This window comes from Lynx canadensis, chromosome B3, assembly GCF_007474595.2.
Source record: "Lynx canadensis isolate LIC74 chromosome B3, mLynCan4.pri.v2, whole genome shotgun sequence".
NCBI classification, from domain to species: domain Eukaryota; kingdom Metazoa; phylum Chordata; class Mammalia; order Carnivora; family Felidae; genus Lynx; species Lynx canadensis.
In genome coordinates, this window is record NC_044308.2 from 119,035,232 (window position 1) to 119,053,078 (window position 17,847).

Sequence of the window (17,847 nt, forward strand, 5' to 3'; positions counted from 1 at the left end):
GGCCACATGCACATCTTCTACCTTCCTTCCCTGCTTTTTTTTTTTTTTCCATAGCACTTTCCATCTTCTATATAGTTTACTACTTTTGTGGGTTTTTTTCATATTCCTTGCTCTCTGCCATCCTCATGTGAGCTACATATGGGTGGGAATTTTTGTCTGTTGTATACACTGATGTGTTCCTGGCACTGGAACAGTACTATCACACAGTAGGTGCTGAATAAGTACTCTGAGAAGATGAATAGTGATCCAATAACTCAGGCATTGGATCCTACCCATTTAGCAATATAAGAGCTGACCTCCTAAAAAGGAGGTTAATTACCTTCCACTGGAAGATCACGATTCCAAACTTCCAGGGCAAGATTGTTTCTTCAAACACGTCAATTATATGTTTTATATGCTACTCAAAACAAAACAGATAGTCAAGTTTACTTTCTACAGACTGGGGAGTATACACATCAGTATACTGAAATTCACTCCTTTCAGAACTGACCTTCTCAAACATCTCTTGCTCACTTTCTCCTATTCACCCCCATAAAGTCCCCTCTTCAATTCTTTTGAGACCCTGGTGCCAGCTCGTGTTTGTCACTATTCTCATTTTCTTCCAAGGTCTTTTCAATATATCTTTGTCTCTATAGGAAACATTAATACTCCCTAGTCAGCCTCCCCAGAGCTTCACACTCCAGATTCCCTTCTCCCATGTCACCCAGACAGACCACAATCCCACAGAACCCAGGCCCCATTTGGGTGCTCACCAACTCATGTCTGCCTGTTCCTGTGAATCCTTGCTTTCACTGTTGGTTGCCTTTTGCTCTTTGATCCTATTTCAAGAATCAAGCTAGCTTCATGAACCACGTTCACCTTTGTGCTAGCTTGCAACTAACTACGTGGCATTTTACTAACTCACTCCCTTCTTGATCTTTCACTCCTCCCTTATCCACCTTTTTTCTGGGTACACATGATTGTCTGGTTCATCTACTTTTATGATAGTTAAGTGTCAACTAGTAGAATTGTTTATAGGGCAGAAGTTGATCAGGAACTGACTTCTCTATTTTTATACAGGATATTACATGTTCTATTTACAATTACAAAATATGTAACTATGTAATAATGTTATTAATCCCCTCCTATTTCATGTTTTTACAACCTTAGTCCACTCCTTGGTAGCTTCTATCCTTGAGATGAACTTAGAAACCTGGGCATTGGATTGTTTACTTAATAAGCATTTACTGAATGTGGGGCACCTGGGTGGCTCAGCTAAGCATCCAACTCTTGATTTCAGCTCAGATCATGATCTCATGGTTCGTGGGATCAAGCCCCATGTTGAGCTCTGGGCTCACAGCTGCAGAGCCTGCTTAGGATTCTCTCTCCCTTTCTCTCTGCCCCTCTTGTGCACATATGTGCACACTCTCTCAAATAAACTTTTAAATAAATAAATATTTTTTAAAAATTAAAAGTAAATAAATAAATTAAAAGGTCATATATTTAAAAAAAAATAAGTATTTACTGAATGTCTGATATATGCCAGACACTGTGCTATCTCCTAGATACAAAAGAGGGATTAGATATAGGCTCAGCTCTTGGGGAGACTTCAACTTACTAGAAGAAACAGACAAGTAAACCAACAGCTATAATGCACATACTGTGGTAAGTTCTTTTATGGGAATATGCATAGAATGTTATAGGAATGGACCTACGAGGCAAATAACTCATCTCAGAGTTACCGAGTTACATCTCAGAGGAAGGATGGAGTTGGGAAGGAAGAGGGTGGCTCCTTAAGGGATAAGAGGCCTAAGCTGGGTCCTGAATTAGAGGTAGGAATTAGCCTGGTGAAGTGACACAAGGAGAATCCTGAGAACTTTAAGTATTAAACAGATGAAGTATAGAGAGCCAAAATAGAGAACAGGTGTGAGAAACAATGGTTCTGTAGGCAGTGAATCATATTTCAAAGAATGGACTGGTTTTCCTTATACAGTTCCATGAGAACACCTGATTGTTAATTTAAGTCCTTCTATTCCTTCCCTAAACAAATATAAGTATTGACTGACCTGAATAAAATGACACAGGATTTCTCAACAGTTTAAAAATTTTTTTTTTCAACGTTTATTTATTTTTGGGACAGAGAGAGACAGAGCATGAACGGGGGAGGGGCAGAGAGAGAGGGAGACACAGAATCGGAAACAGGCTCCAGGCTCTGAGCCATCAGCCCAGAGCCCGACGCAGGGCTCGAACTCACGGACCGCGAGATCGTGACCTGGCTGAAGTCGGACGCTTAACCGACTGCGCCACCCAGGCGCCCCTCAACAGTTTAAAATAATGGAATGAAGTGTAGGTAACTGGAAAGGTCCACCAAAAAGTCTTAGTGAAGCTCCCACTGCCAATTCATCTGAGCTCCACAAAAAAGCTAGCTTTAACAAAGTTAAAAATTAAATACAAAGCAAGTTTAAAATGTAACCAGAGTGAAAAATTTAAATAAGCTAAACTATGGAAATGGATTAGCCAAACTACTCAGAGCAAAAGTTAGTCAAGTAAAGCAAAACAAAAATTGGTCTAATTTAAGTATGAAATAGATTCAGTACAGTGAGCAATGCCTCATTTGGAAATATAAGTTGGGACCTACATACCCAACACCAAGGGCCAGAACTCTGGAACACTTTGCTATTTGAAGAGTGTCTAAGGTGAGGGAACATGATATCTTTTGTATTTCCAAACCCAAGTACTGAGCCTGGAACATGTTAACATCAGTAAATTTCCTTTTTTTTTTTTTTAATTTTTTTTTTTTAACGTTTATTTATTTTTGAGACAGAGAGACAGAGTATGAACGGGGGAGGGTCAGAGAGAGAGGGAGACACAGAATCCGAAACAGGCTCCAGGCTCTGAGCTATCAGCACAGAGCCTGATGCGGGGCTCAAACTCACTGGCCGTGAGATCATGACCTGAGCCGAAGTTGGACACTCAACCAACTGAGCCACTCAGGTGCCCCAACATCAGTACATTTCTAACTGACTTGGTACAACTGAACTGATAATATCTGCAGACAAAAGCATTGGGGAAGAGGGTACCACCTTTCCCAGTGTCTTACTATGGCTATCACATACCCAACTCCCCATGCCCCTCAAAACCAGCTCATGGATAGTAATGCTATTCCAGGAATTCTATTTATTCACAAATTCATTCATTCATTTAGGCATTCCAGAAATTATCAGCTGCCAATGCTACTTACAAGTATGTCATGCAAAGATGAATCATCTTAGACCTGGCCTTTAAGAGACTACAGTAAACAGGAAATAAATACATGTCCATTAACTATGTCTGTAGAGTTAAAAGGTGACAAGTTGCACAGTTGCACAGTTGCCATGCTCTGAGACTTTAAAACAGGGAGATATTATTTACAACTGGAATAATTGAGAAGGCTTTATAAAAGAAGTGGCATTTGAGGAAGGTCCTGAGAAGGGGCATTAAGATAGGAGAGGAGTACTTTTCAGGAAACAATGATTCAAGACATGGATATAGAAAAGGGATGGAAGCCCCTGGGGAATAGTGAACACATCAGTTTGACTAACTGTCATAGGAAATAAAGTTGGAAGGGCAAATTCAATTCAGACAGGAGAGCACACCAAACACTCAGCTGAGTTCAGACTAAACTCTGTAGGCAACGGGAAGCCATTGAAGATTTTGAGCAAGGAAGTGTCACAAATATGAATCTGGCCATTACATATAAGAAAGACTGAAGTGGGAAGCCTTAGTAGGCTCCATTCCCGTGTCTAATTCTACAAATGTTCACTGATGCCCATCAAGTGGTAGTTGCTTGAGAATTAAACATGAATAAACAGACTTTTTTATTCAAGATTCTCAGAGTCTGGCAGAGGTGACAGACATAGACACAAATAACCACACTTTCAAGTTAATCATAAAAACACTAAAAGAGCCCAGGGCCTTAAGGACTAACTCTATTGATAGGATTAGGAAAGGCATCATGAGATGGCATGTGAACTGATTGTGAAAAATGAATAGAACTACAAAAATAATATAGACATGTGGATAAAAACCAGAGGGACTATAAAAAGATGAAATAGGTAAATATGAAATAGGTAAATTATGAATGGCTTGATTTCATTTTTTATTTCCCCAAAAATGTGTAATATGGATTTCAGAAACAAGAAAGTACACTATTAGCAGAAGAGGGTATAGAAGAGAGGGTTAGCACTTAATGCAGGGGACTGTGGCCAAAGGAGCACAATCTGAAGTAATAATAATAATAGTGGCTAGTATTTATTGAAACCTTAATACTAGCTAAGCACTATGTTAAGTATTTTATATGCATCTCATTTAATCTCACAGTACCACTCTGTGAGGTAGGTTTATTTATAACACCCCCTTTCTAGAAATGAGAAAACTGAGTCATAGGAAGCTAGGTAATGTAAGACCATATAGTAAGTGAAGAGAGCCAGAAATCAAACCCAGATGGTCTAATTCCAGAGCCCACAGTTTTAACTACTAGGTCACCCAGGAAGGGTCACCTAGAATGACTCCAGGGAAAAATGGATTTGAGGGTGGGAAGAGAAGGTAGAGCAGAGAAGAATGATCAGAGATGAAGCTGGAAAGTTAGACTGGCATCAACATGCAAAAGTCTTACAGTAGTTTGATCTTCTTCCTATATACGACCAAGAACTTTTGATCTGTTTCCTGCTGGTTAGAACCAGAACTTCATTATATTTCCACGATCTGACCACTTCTGATCACTCATTGCTACCACCTTGGCCCAAGTCACCATCATCTTTCATGTGATTTACTCTGTCTTAACAGAGCTCTGCTTTTTAAAAAAAATTTTATTTATTTTTTAATGTTTATTCATTTTTGACAGAGAGAGAGAGAGAGAGAGAGAGAGCGAGCGAGCATGAGTGGGGGAGGGGCAGAGAGAGAGGGAGACACAGAATCCAAAGCAGGCTCCAGGCTCTGAGCTGTCAGCACAGAACCTGACGTGGGGCTCAAACTCACAAACCATGAGATAGTCATGATCTCATGAGCCAAAGTCAGATACTTAACTGACTGAGCCACCCAGGCACCCCAGAGCTCTGTTTAAAACAAAAAATTGTTTATGTATTTTGAAGGAGTGTGAGAGTGAGCACATGTGAATGCAATAGTGAGTGGGGGGAGGGGCAGAGAGGGAGACACAGATCCCAAAGCAGGCTCTGTGCTGTCAGCACAGGGCTCGACTCAGGGCTCTATCCCAGAAACCGGGAGATCAGGACCTGAGCCAAAATCAAGTGTTGGGTGCCTAACCGACTGAGCCACCCAGGTGCCCCAACATATCTCTGCTTTTACTTTCACTCCCCGAGAGCCTTTTTTTATTTAAAAAAATTTTTTTTAATGTTGATTTATTTTTTGAAAGAGAGAGGCAGAATGTGAGCAGGGAGAGGGGCAGAGAAAGAGGGAGACACAGAATCTGAAGCAGGATCCAGGCTCTGAGCTGTCAGCACAGAGCCTGACATGAGACTCAAACTCATGAACCATGAGATCATGACCTGAGCCAAAGTTGGACACTTAACCAACTGGGCCACCCAGGTGCCCCAACTACAGTCTATTTTTAACAAGCAAATAAAGTCATCCTTTTAAAATGTTACATGTCTCCCCTCTGCAAAATCTAGCAGAGGCTTCCCATTTCCCCCAGAGTAGCAAGATTCCAACAACAGTTTTCATGGATCCACCTGTTCTGCCTCCCTCCCTATTACCTCTCTCACCTTATCTAAGTTTTAATCTTACTCCCCCGCATCACAGACCTCTGCATGCTTACATGTCAAACATGCTCTGGCCTTAGGGCCTTTGCTATAGCTGTCCCCACTCTCTGAAATATACATCCACTTGATAAATTCCTACAACTCCTTCAAATCATTGTTCAAATGCTACTTTCTTATTGACACCTATCTTTAATATTAACTTCTCTCCCTCATGTGGCCTTACCTCTGCCTGCTTTCTCAATCCCCTTTACTCTGATCTTTTTTTTCCATAGCACTTATCACATTCTAACGTATTAGACAGCTTATATATTATGCTTATGCTTATTATGTGTGTTCCTCTAATGGAATATATGCTCCTAGAGAGAAGGAATATTTGTTTACTGATGTAGCCCAAGCACCTAGTGGAGTGTCCAAGAAGGTTCTCAAAAGAAACTGATAATAGGAAACTACAAAGTGACATAAGAAGGGAAAAATAATACTTTCATAGATTTGTAAGAGAATAAAATGAGATTTTAAGAGAATAAGATGAATACCTGATCTAGTAATAATGATTTGTTTTTAGGAGAAACTATAATTTTATTTTTCTGAATCTATTAATTCTATAGCTATACTGCTACATTGAATGTCGGTCTTTAACCACTGTTAAAATTTTGATAAACTGAAGTAATTTTCCAAAAAAAAAAAAAAAAGAATCTAAAGGATACTAAACTACTAAACATTATTTACATTGTCCAAGTTTTATCAAACCAACAAATATTTAAGATGGTATACATTAGTTACCTACTGATGCATAACAGATAATCTCAAAACTTAGTTGCTTAAAACAATAATAAACATTTATTATCTCACAGTTTCTGTAGTCCAGGAATTTGAGAATTGGATAGTTCTGGCTCAGGGTCTCTCATGATACTGGAGTCAAGATGCAGGCTCCCCAGCCTGCAGTTAACTGAAGGCTTGAATGAAGCTGAAAACCCCACCTCCAAAACGGCTCACTCGATGGCTGTCAAGTTGATGCTGGTTGTTAGAAGGAAGCCTCAGTTGCTTCCAAGTGGACTCTCCAAAGAGCCTTGAATATCTTTACAACATGGTGGCTGGCTTCCTCCAGGGTGGGCAATCCAAGAGAGAACAAGGCAGAAGCAGTGATGTTTTTTAATGACTTAGCCCTGCAAGTCATATACTATCACTTCCCCCATATTCCACTGGTCATGCAGACCAACCTAATAAAATGTATGAGAGTGGGAATGCAAGCTTGTACAGCCACTCTGAAAAAAGAATGGAGGTTCCTCAAAAAACGAAAAATGGAACTAACCTACGACCCAGCAATTGCACTACTAGGCATTTATCCACGGGATACAGTTACACTGTTTCAAAGGGACACACGCACCCCCATGTTTATAGCAGCACTATCAACAATAGCCAAAGTATGGAAAGAGCCCAAATGTCCACTGATGGATGAATGGATAAAGAAGATGTGGTATATATATATATATATATATATATATATATATATATATATACACACACACACACACACACACAACGGAGTATTGCTCGGCAATCAAAAAGAATGAAATCTTGCCATTTGCAACTACGTGGATGGAACTGGAGGGTATTATGCTAAGTGAAATTAGTCAGTCAGAGAAAGACAAAAATCATATGACTTCACTCATATGAGGACTTTAAGAAACAAAACAGATGAACCTAAGGGAAGGGAAACAAAATAATATAAAACAGGGAGGGGGACAAAACAGAAGAGACTCATAAATATAGAGAACAAACTGAGGGTTACTGGAGGGGTTGTGGGAGGGGGGATGGGCTCAATGGGTAAGGGGCATTAAGGAATCTACTCCTGAAATCATTGTTTCACTATATGCTAACTAATTTGGATGTAAATTTAAAAAATTAAAATAATAAAAAAAGAAATGTATGAGAGGATGGGCATGAATACTAGCAGGTGAGAATCACTGGGGGCCATCTTGGAGGCTACTGCAAGTTATAACCAGTATTTGCGTAATATTTTGCGTTCAGCTTTTTTTCCTCACTTATACATATTTCTATCAACAGAGCTTACACACTTTAAAAACATTTTTTTAATGTTTATTTATTTATTTATTTATTTATTTTTTTTGTTTATTTATTTTTGAGAGTGAGAGAGACACAGTTTGAGCGGGGGAGGGGCAGAGAGAGAGGGAGATACAGACTCTGAAGCAGGCTCCAGGCTCTGAGCTGTCAGCACAGGGCCCAACGCAGGGCTCCAATCCACAAACCACAGGATCATGACCTGAGCTGAAGTTGGATGCTTAACTGACTGAGCCACCCAGGCGCCCTGACCTTATACACTTCTTGTTTGGAAAACTACATGTTATTCCAATAATATTAACTCTTCTTTTTTAAAATTTGTAAAAATGTTTACTTATTTTGAGAGAGAAGGACAGAGCACATGCTGGAAGGGCAAAGAGAGAAGGAGAGAGAGAATCCCAAGCAGGTTCCACACTGACAGTACAGAGTCCAATGCGGGGCTCAATTTCACGAACCAGGAGATCATGACCGGAGCCAAAATCAAGAGTATAATGCTTAACTGATAGCCACCCAGGTGCCTTGCCTCATTTTTTTTTTTTAATGTTTATTTTTGAGAGAGACAGAGCATGAGCGGAGCAGGAGGAGGGGCAGAAAGAGAAGGGGACAGAGGGTGCAAAGTGGGCTCTGCCCTGACAGCAGTGAGCCTGGTGTGGGGCTCAAACTCCCAAACCATGAGATCATGACCTGAGCCAAAGTTGATGCTTATAAGACTGACTGAGCCACCCAGGTGCTCCATTTCTTTTTTAAACGTTTATTTATTTCTGATAGAGGGCGTACAAGTGGGGGAGGGGCAGAGACAGAGAGAGGGGGAGAGAGAATCCCAAGCAGGCTCCATGCTGTAAGCACAGAGCCCAACATGGGGCTCGATCTCACAAACCATGAAATCACATCCTGAGCCAAAATCAAGAGTCAGACACTTAACTGAGTCACCCAGGCGTCCCTCAATGATATGAACTCTTAAAAATTAAAAACAATAATGGACTTTTAGTTTCTCTGAAAATATCACAACCCACCACTTGATGCTTTCCATTGTTTCTGTTATAGTCCCAATATTTTACTTAACATCATTAAAGTCAGAAAAACTACAACTCATACAAACATCCTGCTTGTTCCTAAGGGTGAAAGGAATTTAAATACTTCAAAAAAGTCAAATATATTTAGGAAAGAGTAGGAAAAAAGTAAACAAGTCACTATATTTGTTAAAATTATAGGTATCCATTAATAACTGAATACTAAACCTAACAGTGAAATGAAATACTAAATCAAGGAAGGTATAAAGTGAAAATATTTATATTAACTTATATTGTTTAAATGTAAATATTTAAAAATATTTATAACAAATTTCTTCATGCTATATACAGAAAGAAAATTTCTAATCAGACAATAGTAGCATTAATACTTAGGTACTGAGGAGATATTTGGTAGAAAGGGATAAGACTAACAACTGGCACAGATACAAAATCCACTGAAAAATTCTGTAACAAGCATTTTTCAAGTATCAACAAAATAAAAAAGTTATTAAATAATCAAATTATATTAGATCCCTGCCAAAAAATAAGACATGTATAACATAATAATAAACCATAATAAGAGCATGGAAACTACAAGAGGAGAGATTGGACAGGAGGAATTTTCCAACATAGGAGTTGTGCTGACAGAGGAGAGGAGTCTTGCCCCAAGGGCTCAGCTCAAATCTGACCACACTGTCCCAGGTGGATTCACAGATCAGAAGGGGGCGTTGAATGAGATCTTTTAAGGTCTCTCCAACCCTAGGATCAAACACTCCCAATGAATAAATTAAAATTGATACATTGGTAGTTACCAACAAATATAAAATTTTTTCCTATAAACATCACTTCTTTCTGTATTTTATTCCATTTTATTCAAAACATTTTATTCAAAAATGTTTTATTCAAAACATTTTATTCAAAAATGTTTTATTCAAAACATTTTATTCAAAAATGTTTTATTCAAAACATTTTATTCAAAACTTGTCTAACTTTATTAGACAAGTGTCAAACAGGCCCATTCTATACAATGAAACCATTTGGGTGTTATACCAAAATGAGATCAGGCAGTGCCTGACTTCATTCTTCATTGTTTCAGGCTTGACTGAGCTACGATAATCACTGCATGGGGAAAGCTGTTGCTCTTGCTGCCTCTTTCTTCACAAGTCACAAGGCCTTTTCTTACCCATTCATTAAAGTGAAAAACCTTTAGATAGGAAGATACTACCAGTCAGGAGAGGGTTAATATTGTCCCAATGAACAAATATATTGAAAACCTAAGGAAATAACTATCTCTGCCTTTGAACTCCTATCCATTGTGGGAGGCACTTATGTGCAGAAGAGTATCTTCAAGGATCAGTGCCCTTTGTCACTGTTTACACTGGAATTTGTGGGAAGAGACGTGAAAACCTATTTTCCCTTTCTTATTATCAAATGAAAAATAGCTACTGCTTTAAAAACATTAAATCAAAATGAAAAAAATGAGAAAGACTGAAATATTAAAGGATACCTTATATATAAAGCAAGGAATAGCACTTCCACATAAATACATTTCTTCTAAATGTGTCTGAGATGCTTCGCCTTTAAGTAACATTTTTATTTTAAAAATGTTTGCTACCAATATTTTTCTAAAATTTTTTTATGTTTTGAGAGAGAGCAAGTGTGAGTGGGGGAGGGGCAAGAGAGACAGAGAATCAGAAGCAGTCTCTGAGCACTGTCAGCATGAAGCCCTATCCCCATGTGGGGCTCGATCTCACGAACCATGAGATCATGACCTGAGCTGATATCAAGAGTCCACCACTTAATCGACTGAGTCACGAAGGTGCCTCTGCTACAAATATTTCTCAAGTGACTTATGATTTAGGGTCATGATTATCATCAGCAGTTATATTTTTCTGTAAACTTGGGATGCCTCTAGGTGCTAGAGTTCTATAGGATTGTTTGCCTTTCTGCCACCAAACAGTCCCAGAATGCTATGCTTTTTGAGCTAGTTCCCCTGGACATGATGCTATGTTATCACTGATTAGTGTTGCCATGGGCCTGATTCCTTCAATAAACTGTCATCATGTAATATTTAAAAATCTTTAAAATCATGGGGATGTAAATCAGAAAGCCATAATTATTAGACTTTTATGTCAACTTATGCAAATGAGGGCCTAAAAGAATAAGGGTTTGTGACAAAAGAATAGACTTTGTGACAGCGCTTTAGTGGCTCATGGATCCCTTTCCATTTACTGTAAGCTCTCAGCTAGGAACAGAAAGCAGAATGTACAGAAATCTGACCTATGAAAAAGTGGGGTATTACTTCATATTGGCTACTTACCAATATTTTCTTCTTCTTCTTCTGGACATTCCCTTGTTTCCTTCAACTAATGTGCCATTTTTTCAACCTGTAGAAGATGGACGTGGATAATCATAAGAGCAAAGTTCTCTTTTCTCTCATCAGCATGCTTATTTTTGATGCAATTATCCCTTTCCATACAGTCTTTGGAAACCAGATCACCATACTCATCACCTGACTTGCAGTTTAGTACTCTTGGGCTCTTTCTCCTCTTCCATACTTTCTTCTTATTCAAACTACAACCACAGCCACTCTTATAAAGTCACTTGTTTATAAAATCAGCAACAGCCAAGGGAGGCAAGTCACACTCCCTCTAAAAGGTAGTGTATATTTTTGTATAAATGTATGTGTGTAAATGTATGGGAGGCAGTGACTAAGGAGCTAATCCATAAAAATAGTGGATAAAATCTAGCTTTGCACTTTGTCGAGTCTTTTTTTTGGCTGTAAAGAATTCAAGTAAGAAGTTGTATGGAGTGCCTGGGTGGCTCTGTCAGTTAAGTGTCAACTCTTGGTTTTGGCACAGGTCATGATCTCAGTTTCGTGGGTTCAAGCTCTGCATCAGGCTCTGTGCTGGCAGTGCAGAGGTGCTTGGGACTCTCTCTCTCCCTCTCTCTCTGCCCTTCCCACACTTGCATTGTTCTGTCTCTCTCAAAATAAATAAATAAATAAATAAATAAATAAATAAATAAATAAATAAATAAATATTTATATTTGTATTTATTATAAATAAATTATAAACAAAAAAATAAAGGTTTAAAAAACAAAACAAGTTGTGCGTTCCACAGTGTGATCAAGAGCAGCCACTTACTATCCATGTATGAGTACATGGTTACAAGGGACCAAGCCAATCCTGGTCCGAGGTACATATCCACAAGAATTGAAGATAGGGACTCAATTATTTCTACACCAATGTTCCTAGAGCATTATTCACAACCACCAGAGGTGGAAACAATCCAAGTGTCCATCAATAGATATGTAAATAAAACATGACCATATATCCAATAAAATTTTATTTATCTGTAAGAAGGAATGGGAAGGAATGGGGCACCTGGCTGGCTCAGTCAGAAAAGCATGCGACTCTTGATCTCGGGGTTATGAGCTCGAGCCCCACACTGGGTGTAGAGATTACTTAAATAAACTTATAAAAAAAGCCAAGAATGAAATTCTGATTCATGCTACAAATATGAATGAATCTTAAAAACATTATGCTAAGTGAAAGAAGCCAGATACAAAAAGACGTATATGATTCCAACTATACAAAATATCTAGACGAGGTAAATTCAGACAGACAGAAATTAGATTAGAGGTTATCAGGGATTGAGGGGAGGGGAGAATGGAGTTACTGCTTAACAAGTCCAGAGTTTCTGTTTAGGGTGATGACAGAGTTTTGGAAATAAGACAGCAGTGACGATTATAAAACACTGTGAAGATAATATCACTGAATTGAACACTTAGAATGGTTAAAATGGCAATTTTTATGTAATATATTTTACCACAATAAAAACTTTTTATTTTTAAAAAACTTTTAGTGTTTATTTATTTTGAGAGAGAGAGAGCTCACAAGCACATGTGAGCATGGGACAAGCAGAGAGAGAGAGAGGGAGAGAAAGAATCCCAAGCAGGTTCTAACACTCAATTCTTGGAGCCTGAGATGTGGCTCCATCCCAGGACAGCAAGATCATTACCTAAGCCAATATCAAGAGTCAGGTGCTTAACTTACCAACCACCCAGCTGCCCCAGTAAAAACTTTTTTTAAAAAAGCATATGGGAGGTGCCTGGCTTGCTCAGGCAGTAAAGCATGCAAGTCTTGATCTCAGAGTCATGAGCTCAAGCCCCACATTGGGCATAGATTACTTTAAAAAAAAAAAAGGCAGATAGAACCAAATATAAGATCATAAGAGGAAAAACACTGGCTACTAGTTACTATTTTAGTGGAGCAACAGTTATTACACTTCATTCTTGGTATATCTCATGGGTACACAGCCAATTATGATTTAAACTCTGAAGGGTAGTACTGATACTCAGAATACATATTTAAGCTTTGAATTTATAAAGTATCTTCCATTCTTCCAGAAAGAGAAACTTACCTATGCAACATAAATCTGAAAATTATACATTCAAGAGAGGATTCAAACAAGGTTGAAAATATAGGGCCCCCAAAACAAAACGTTTTTAAGAAAGGTCTTCATACATTTTGTTGACTATAACTTAAAAACTTCCCCCAGTATGCTCTTGGAATCCAAGGATGGAATGAGTGGTATCTACTTCTAAGCATGCAACCTTGGGGCTCCTGGGTGGCTCAGTTGGTTGAGCATCTGACTTTGGCTCAGGACATGATCTTGTGGTTCGTGGGTTCAAGCCCCACGTCGGGCTTACTGCTGTCAGCCTGTCAGTGTAGAGCCCACTTCAGATTCTCTGTCCCCCTCTCTCTGTCCCTTCCCCACTTGCGCTCTCCCAAAAATAAACATAAAAAAAAGAGTTTAAACATGCAATCTTGACATTTCAATTAAGTTTTCCTTTTAAAAACACTTAATATTGTGTGTATGTCAATACACTAAACTCAAAACAAGAGACACTTCAAACTGGCATCTCCAAATGCCCCCATTCCTTGGCACCCTTGTACCATATACATAGAGAGGGTTAAACAGACACTCTTATTTCCTTTTCTGTTAGTGACATCACAGATTTCCTAATTCACAACTCAAAATCCTCATCATCTTTGAATTCTTCTCTCTTATACCTTCTATATTCCAACTATCATCAAGAAGTGGTGATTTTTCCTTTGCAGTATCTTTCTCATCTTTTTCTCTTGTTTACCTCCTAGTTCTCCTGTTAATATCTAAATTCTGGCCTTTATTACTTCAGACTTGGACTATTACAGCTTCTTAAATCGTCTTCCAATCACCGATGTCTCTGTTCTCAAATATATGCCAATGTTTTCCTAAAATGTTTTCATCATCTTCCCACTAGATTTTAACCCACAGCATGTCAGGAATTCATTGACCTTTGAACACTATCCAACCTGGCATATATGTTTAACTAACCAATGTTTGTTGAATGAATACATAGTATCACAATACATAAATCACCTCATTTTCTTTTTTATTTTTTATTTTTAGAGAAAGAGTGCATGAGCAGGGAAGAGGAGCAGAGAGAGAGAGAGAGAGAGAGAGAGAGAGAGAGAGAAACTTAAGCAGGTTCCATGTTCAGTGTGAAGCCCAACTTGGGACTCAATCCCACAACCCTGTGATCATGACCTGAGCTGAAATCAAGAGTCAGATGCTCAACTGACTGAGCCACCCAGGCTCCCCTCCTCACTCTCTTTAAAACTTTCATTAATTTCCCATTATGTATTACAGAAGGCACAAACTCAAATACCTAAATACTTACTGGAGCCAAGCAGGAAATGTGAGTAAAGTTGCAAACCAACAAGAAGTGGTGGGGACAATGACAAACTAGAGAGTACATATCCTACCTACGCTGGCAGCTGCTTGCTGCTGCCACAAATTGCTGCCACAATGAAAGATAGGTCCAGTACTTCCAGGTCTTCTGATTTTTCAAGATAAGCTGAAAGTACAGATTTCTTTGTAGAATTTGGTTTTTAAATAGTGACAACTAATTCCATTTAAAAATTTAAAAAACCCAAAAGCCACTGTGCAGGCCAGGCAAAGCACATCTATGAGCCAAATCCAGCCGTCAAGTTACAAGTTGGTGACTCTGCTCTGTAGGATAAAGGACAAACTCCCTAACATTTGAAGTCCATCACTGTGAATCCCAGGCTAACTTACCAAAGTCTTTTGCCCACTATTTTCATATAAGAACCCTCTGCTCTAGTCTAGCAGTTTTCAAACTTTAGGCTGTATCAGAATCACCTGGAGGGTTTGTTAAAACACAGACTGGTGGGCCTCACTGCCCATTCTGATTCAGCATGTCTCAAGTATGGCCTGAGAACTTCCATTTCTAATCTGTAACAAGTTCCCAGGTGATGCTGATGCTACTTGTCCACGGACCACACTTTGGGAACCACTGCTCTAGTTAAACATTTCATTGTCTCTAATACACACTGAATTTTGCTCACATGATTCTACCTTTCCAGAAAGCCTTCCCTCTTCTTTTCAGCCCACCTCCTTCTGCAAACTTTCTCTGAATATGACAATCTTCCATACCACCAAATTCCTACAGCACTTATTGTCCATGCCACGTTCCCCTTATCCATCACTGCTTGGTGGTTTTTTGTTTGTTTTTGTTTTGTTTTGTTTTATTGTTAACTGTTTGTATATAGGTGCCAGTGAAGTTTTGTACTCTCGGAGATCACTGTTTGGGTCACTACTTTATACACTCTTGGAGATCACTGTTCAGGTCACTACTTTATACACCTGACTGTAAGCCACCTGAAGGCTTGTAGCCCTCAAGCTATCAGGTAGCATGGTATACAAGTTGGTACTCATTAAACATTTCTCTTTCTTTAGGATTTTATTTTTAAGTTAGCTCTACATCCAATGTGGGGCTCAAACTTACAACATTGAGACCAAGAGTTACATGCTCTGTTGACTGAGCCAGTGAGGCACCTCCTCCCTAAATGTTTCTTTCTTTTTAAAAAAAAATTTTTAATCTTTATTTTTTTTTAATATGAAATTTATGGTCAAATTGGTTTCCATACAACAGCCAGTGCTCATCGCAACAGGTGCCCTCCTCAATGCCCATCACCCTCTTTATTTATTTTTGAGAGAGAGACACCATGTGAGCAGGGAAAGAGCAGAGAGAGAGGGAGACACAGAATCCGAAGCAGGCTCCAGGCCCTGAGCTGTCAGCACAGAGCCCGACATGGGCCTCGAACTCACAAACTGTGACACCATGACCTGAGCCAAAGTCAGACACTTAACCGATTGAGCCAGTCAGGTGCCCCTCTTTTTTTTTAATGTTTGTTTATTTTTGAGAGAGAGAGAGAGAGCGCACAAGCAGGAGGGAGAGGGCGACACAGAATCCAAAGCAGGCTCCAGGCTGTGAGCTGTTAGCACAGAGCCCAATGCAGGACTCAAACCCACAAACTATGAGATCATGACCTGAGCTGAAGTCAGATGCTTAATGGACTTAGCCACCCAGGTGTCCCGTCACTAAACGTTTCTTAAATGAACATCTAACAGATCCATGAAATCAAAGTACAGATAAGTGAGCCTGAAATTTTGGTGTATTATTTTTCTTAGAGAACTTTTAGTCCTGTGTAATGGCTTTGTCAGAATGGACAATAAAAATTGGATATTTTGCAAATAAATTGCCAGTGGTAATAATTCTGTAGCAACACATTTTGTATAAAAATAGAAGTCAATGGTAAAAAAAAAAACAACAAAAAAAACACAGATTTCAAAATTGGTAACAGTAAATATTTGATCTCAAGGATTCCTTATCCCCTGCAAGGATGTGAACTAGTCCACATCACAATATAATACCTATTTAATAGAATTCTGTATTTGTACAACGTGCAATAAAAAAGATGAAAGTAAGTCACTCCCCATGATATTGAGAAATACTCGTCAGTCACTTCAGACATAGTTTGGATAATATATTTACGCATGATTCTAAATGCTAAGTGAAAACAAAATCAAAAGCTGTTTGTTCACCTACTCACTTCCACCTAGAGTCACATCTGCTATCATGTGATTTCAAGGATGAATTAGGCGTATAAACTAGGGTCTTCAGGTTAAGCCAGAATAAAGCCACAGATGACTTTACAGAGTAAATCCTATTTGGGAACTACTAGAAGAAAAAATCAGAAATACCATATATTCTGATACATAGTCCTATGTTATTTGGCTTTTTTTTTTTTTTAACAACTCCACACTTGATATTACCATCAACAAGATAAAAGTTATCATTTGGTAAAGACAGAGAGTCCAATTCAGAAAGAAAAACAACAAAAACCACCCAGAAGTCTAAGAAGTACATTTACAGCTTTAAGATAGCAGAGATGTTACCTTCTATCAGGATACTTGTCCTACCTACTAGGACCATAATGATCTTGTCTGCATGAGGATTCAGCCAAGACACTCCACACTTCTATGTTGAGTAGGTACTACGCAAACTGGGGGAAAAAAGAATTGTAAAGCCAAATCAACAAAACATTAAGTGGACTATTCCAAGTTTTAAAAGCATTAGTATTCTAAAAACAAAGAAAATTTATTCAGCAAGATAATCCTGAAACTTCACAGTAAACCTACCAGAAATTATGGAATACTACCACATTAATTGCTAAATAGCAACTTCCTACTCTACTATCTGTATCGTCAGATGTTTCTTACTAATAGATGACTGAATAACATCAAGTTCTTTGGCAGAGAATGCGGAGGTTCAGAAGTCTGAAGACTCTAGACCCACTTCTACTATAGTATAAATATAGGCCTTTCTCTTAGCCATATTCATATCACAACAGTTTTAACTACAAATCAAACTTATGGTCAATAAAAATGTATGATTAAATAACTACAAAGTGCATGCAATTAAAGTATGTGTCTATCAAGAAATCTCATTACAATCAAATTTTCATTTTATAAGAGTCTATAGGCCTGTGTTCAAACAAGGAAAGTCTTGGACTGACTTGCGTATTGTACAGTAACCAATTATTAGAATGAATTCCAAATATACAGCCCGTGATAGAAGATGCCCTAACCTCTGTTTTCTGCCAGTTATC

At 38.5% G+C, this 17,847-nt stretch overlaps 1 protein-coding gene across 7 annotated transcripts in view; it reads right to left on the reverse strand.

The window, feature by feature from the left end:
• ENTPD5 (ectonucleoside triphosphate diphosphohydrolase 5 (inactive)) overlaps positions 1-17,847 on the reverse strand; it is a 49,519-nt gene that overhangs the window by 29,814 nt on the left and 1,858 nt on the right. For 2 of the 7 annotated variants that reach the window (XM_030319543.2, XM_030319540.2), the window contains exons 2-3: positions 17,135-17,241; positions 11,145-11,211 (exon numbers count right to left, since the gene is read on the reverse strand). The gene's annotated coding sequence lies outside the window, so the exon portion shown is untranslated. Of the gene's footprint in view, positions 1-319; positions 398-752; positions 1,265-6,584; positions 6,835-11,144; positions 11,212-17,134; positions 17,242-17,847 lie in introns of those variants that run through there. The other 5 variants (XM_030319545.1, XM_030319544.1, XM_030319539.1 and 2 more) reach the window with 4 other exon arrangements.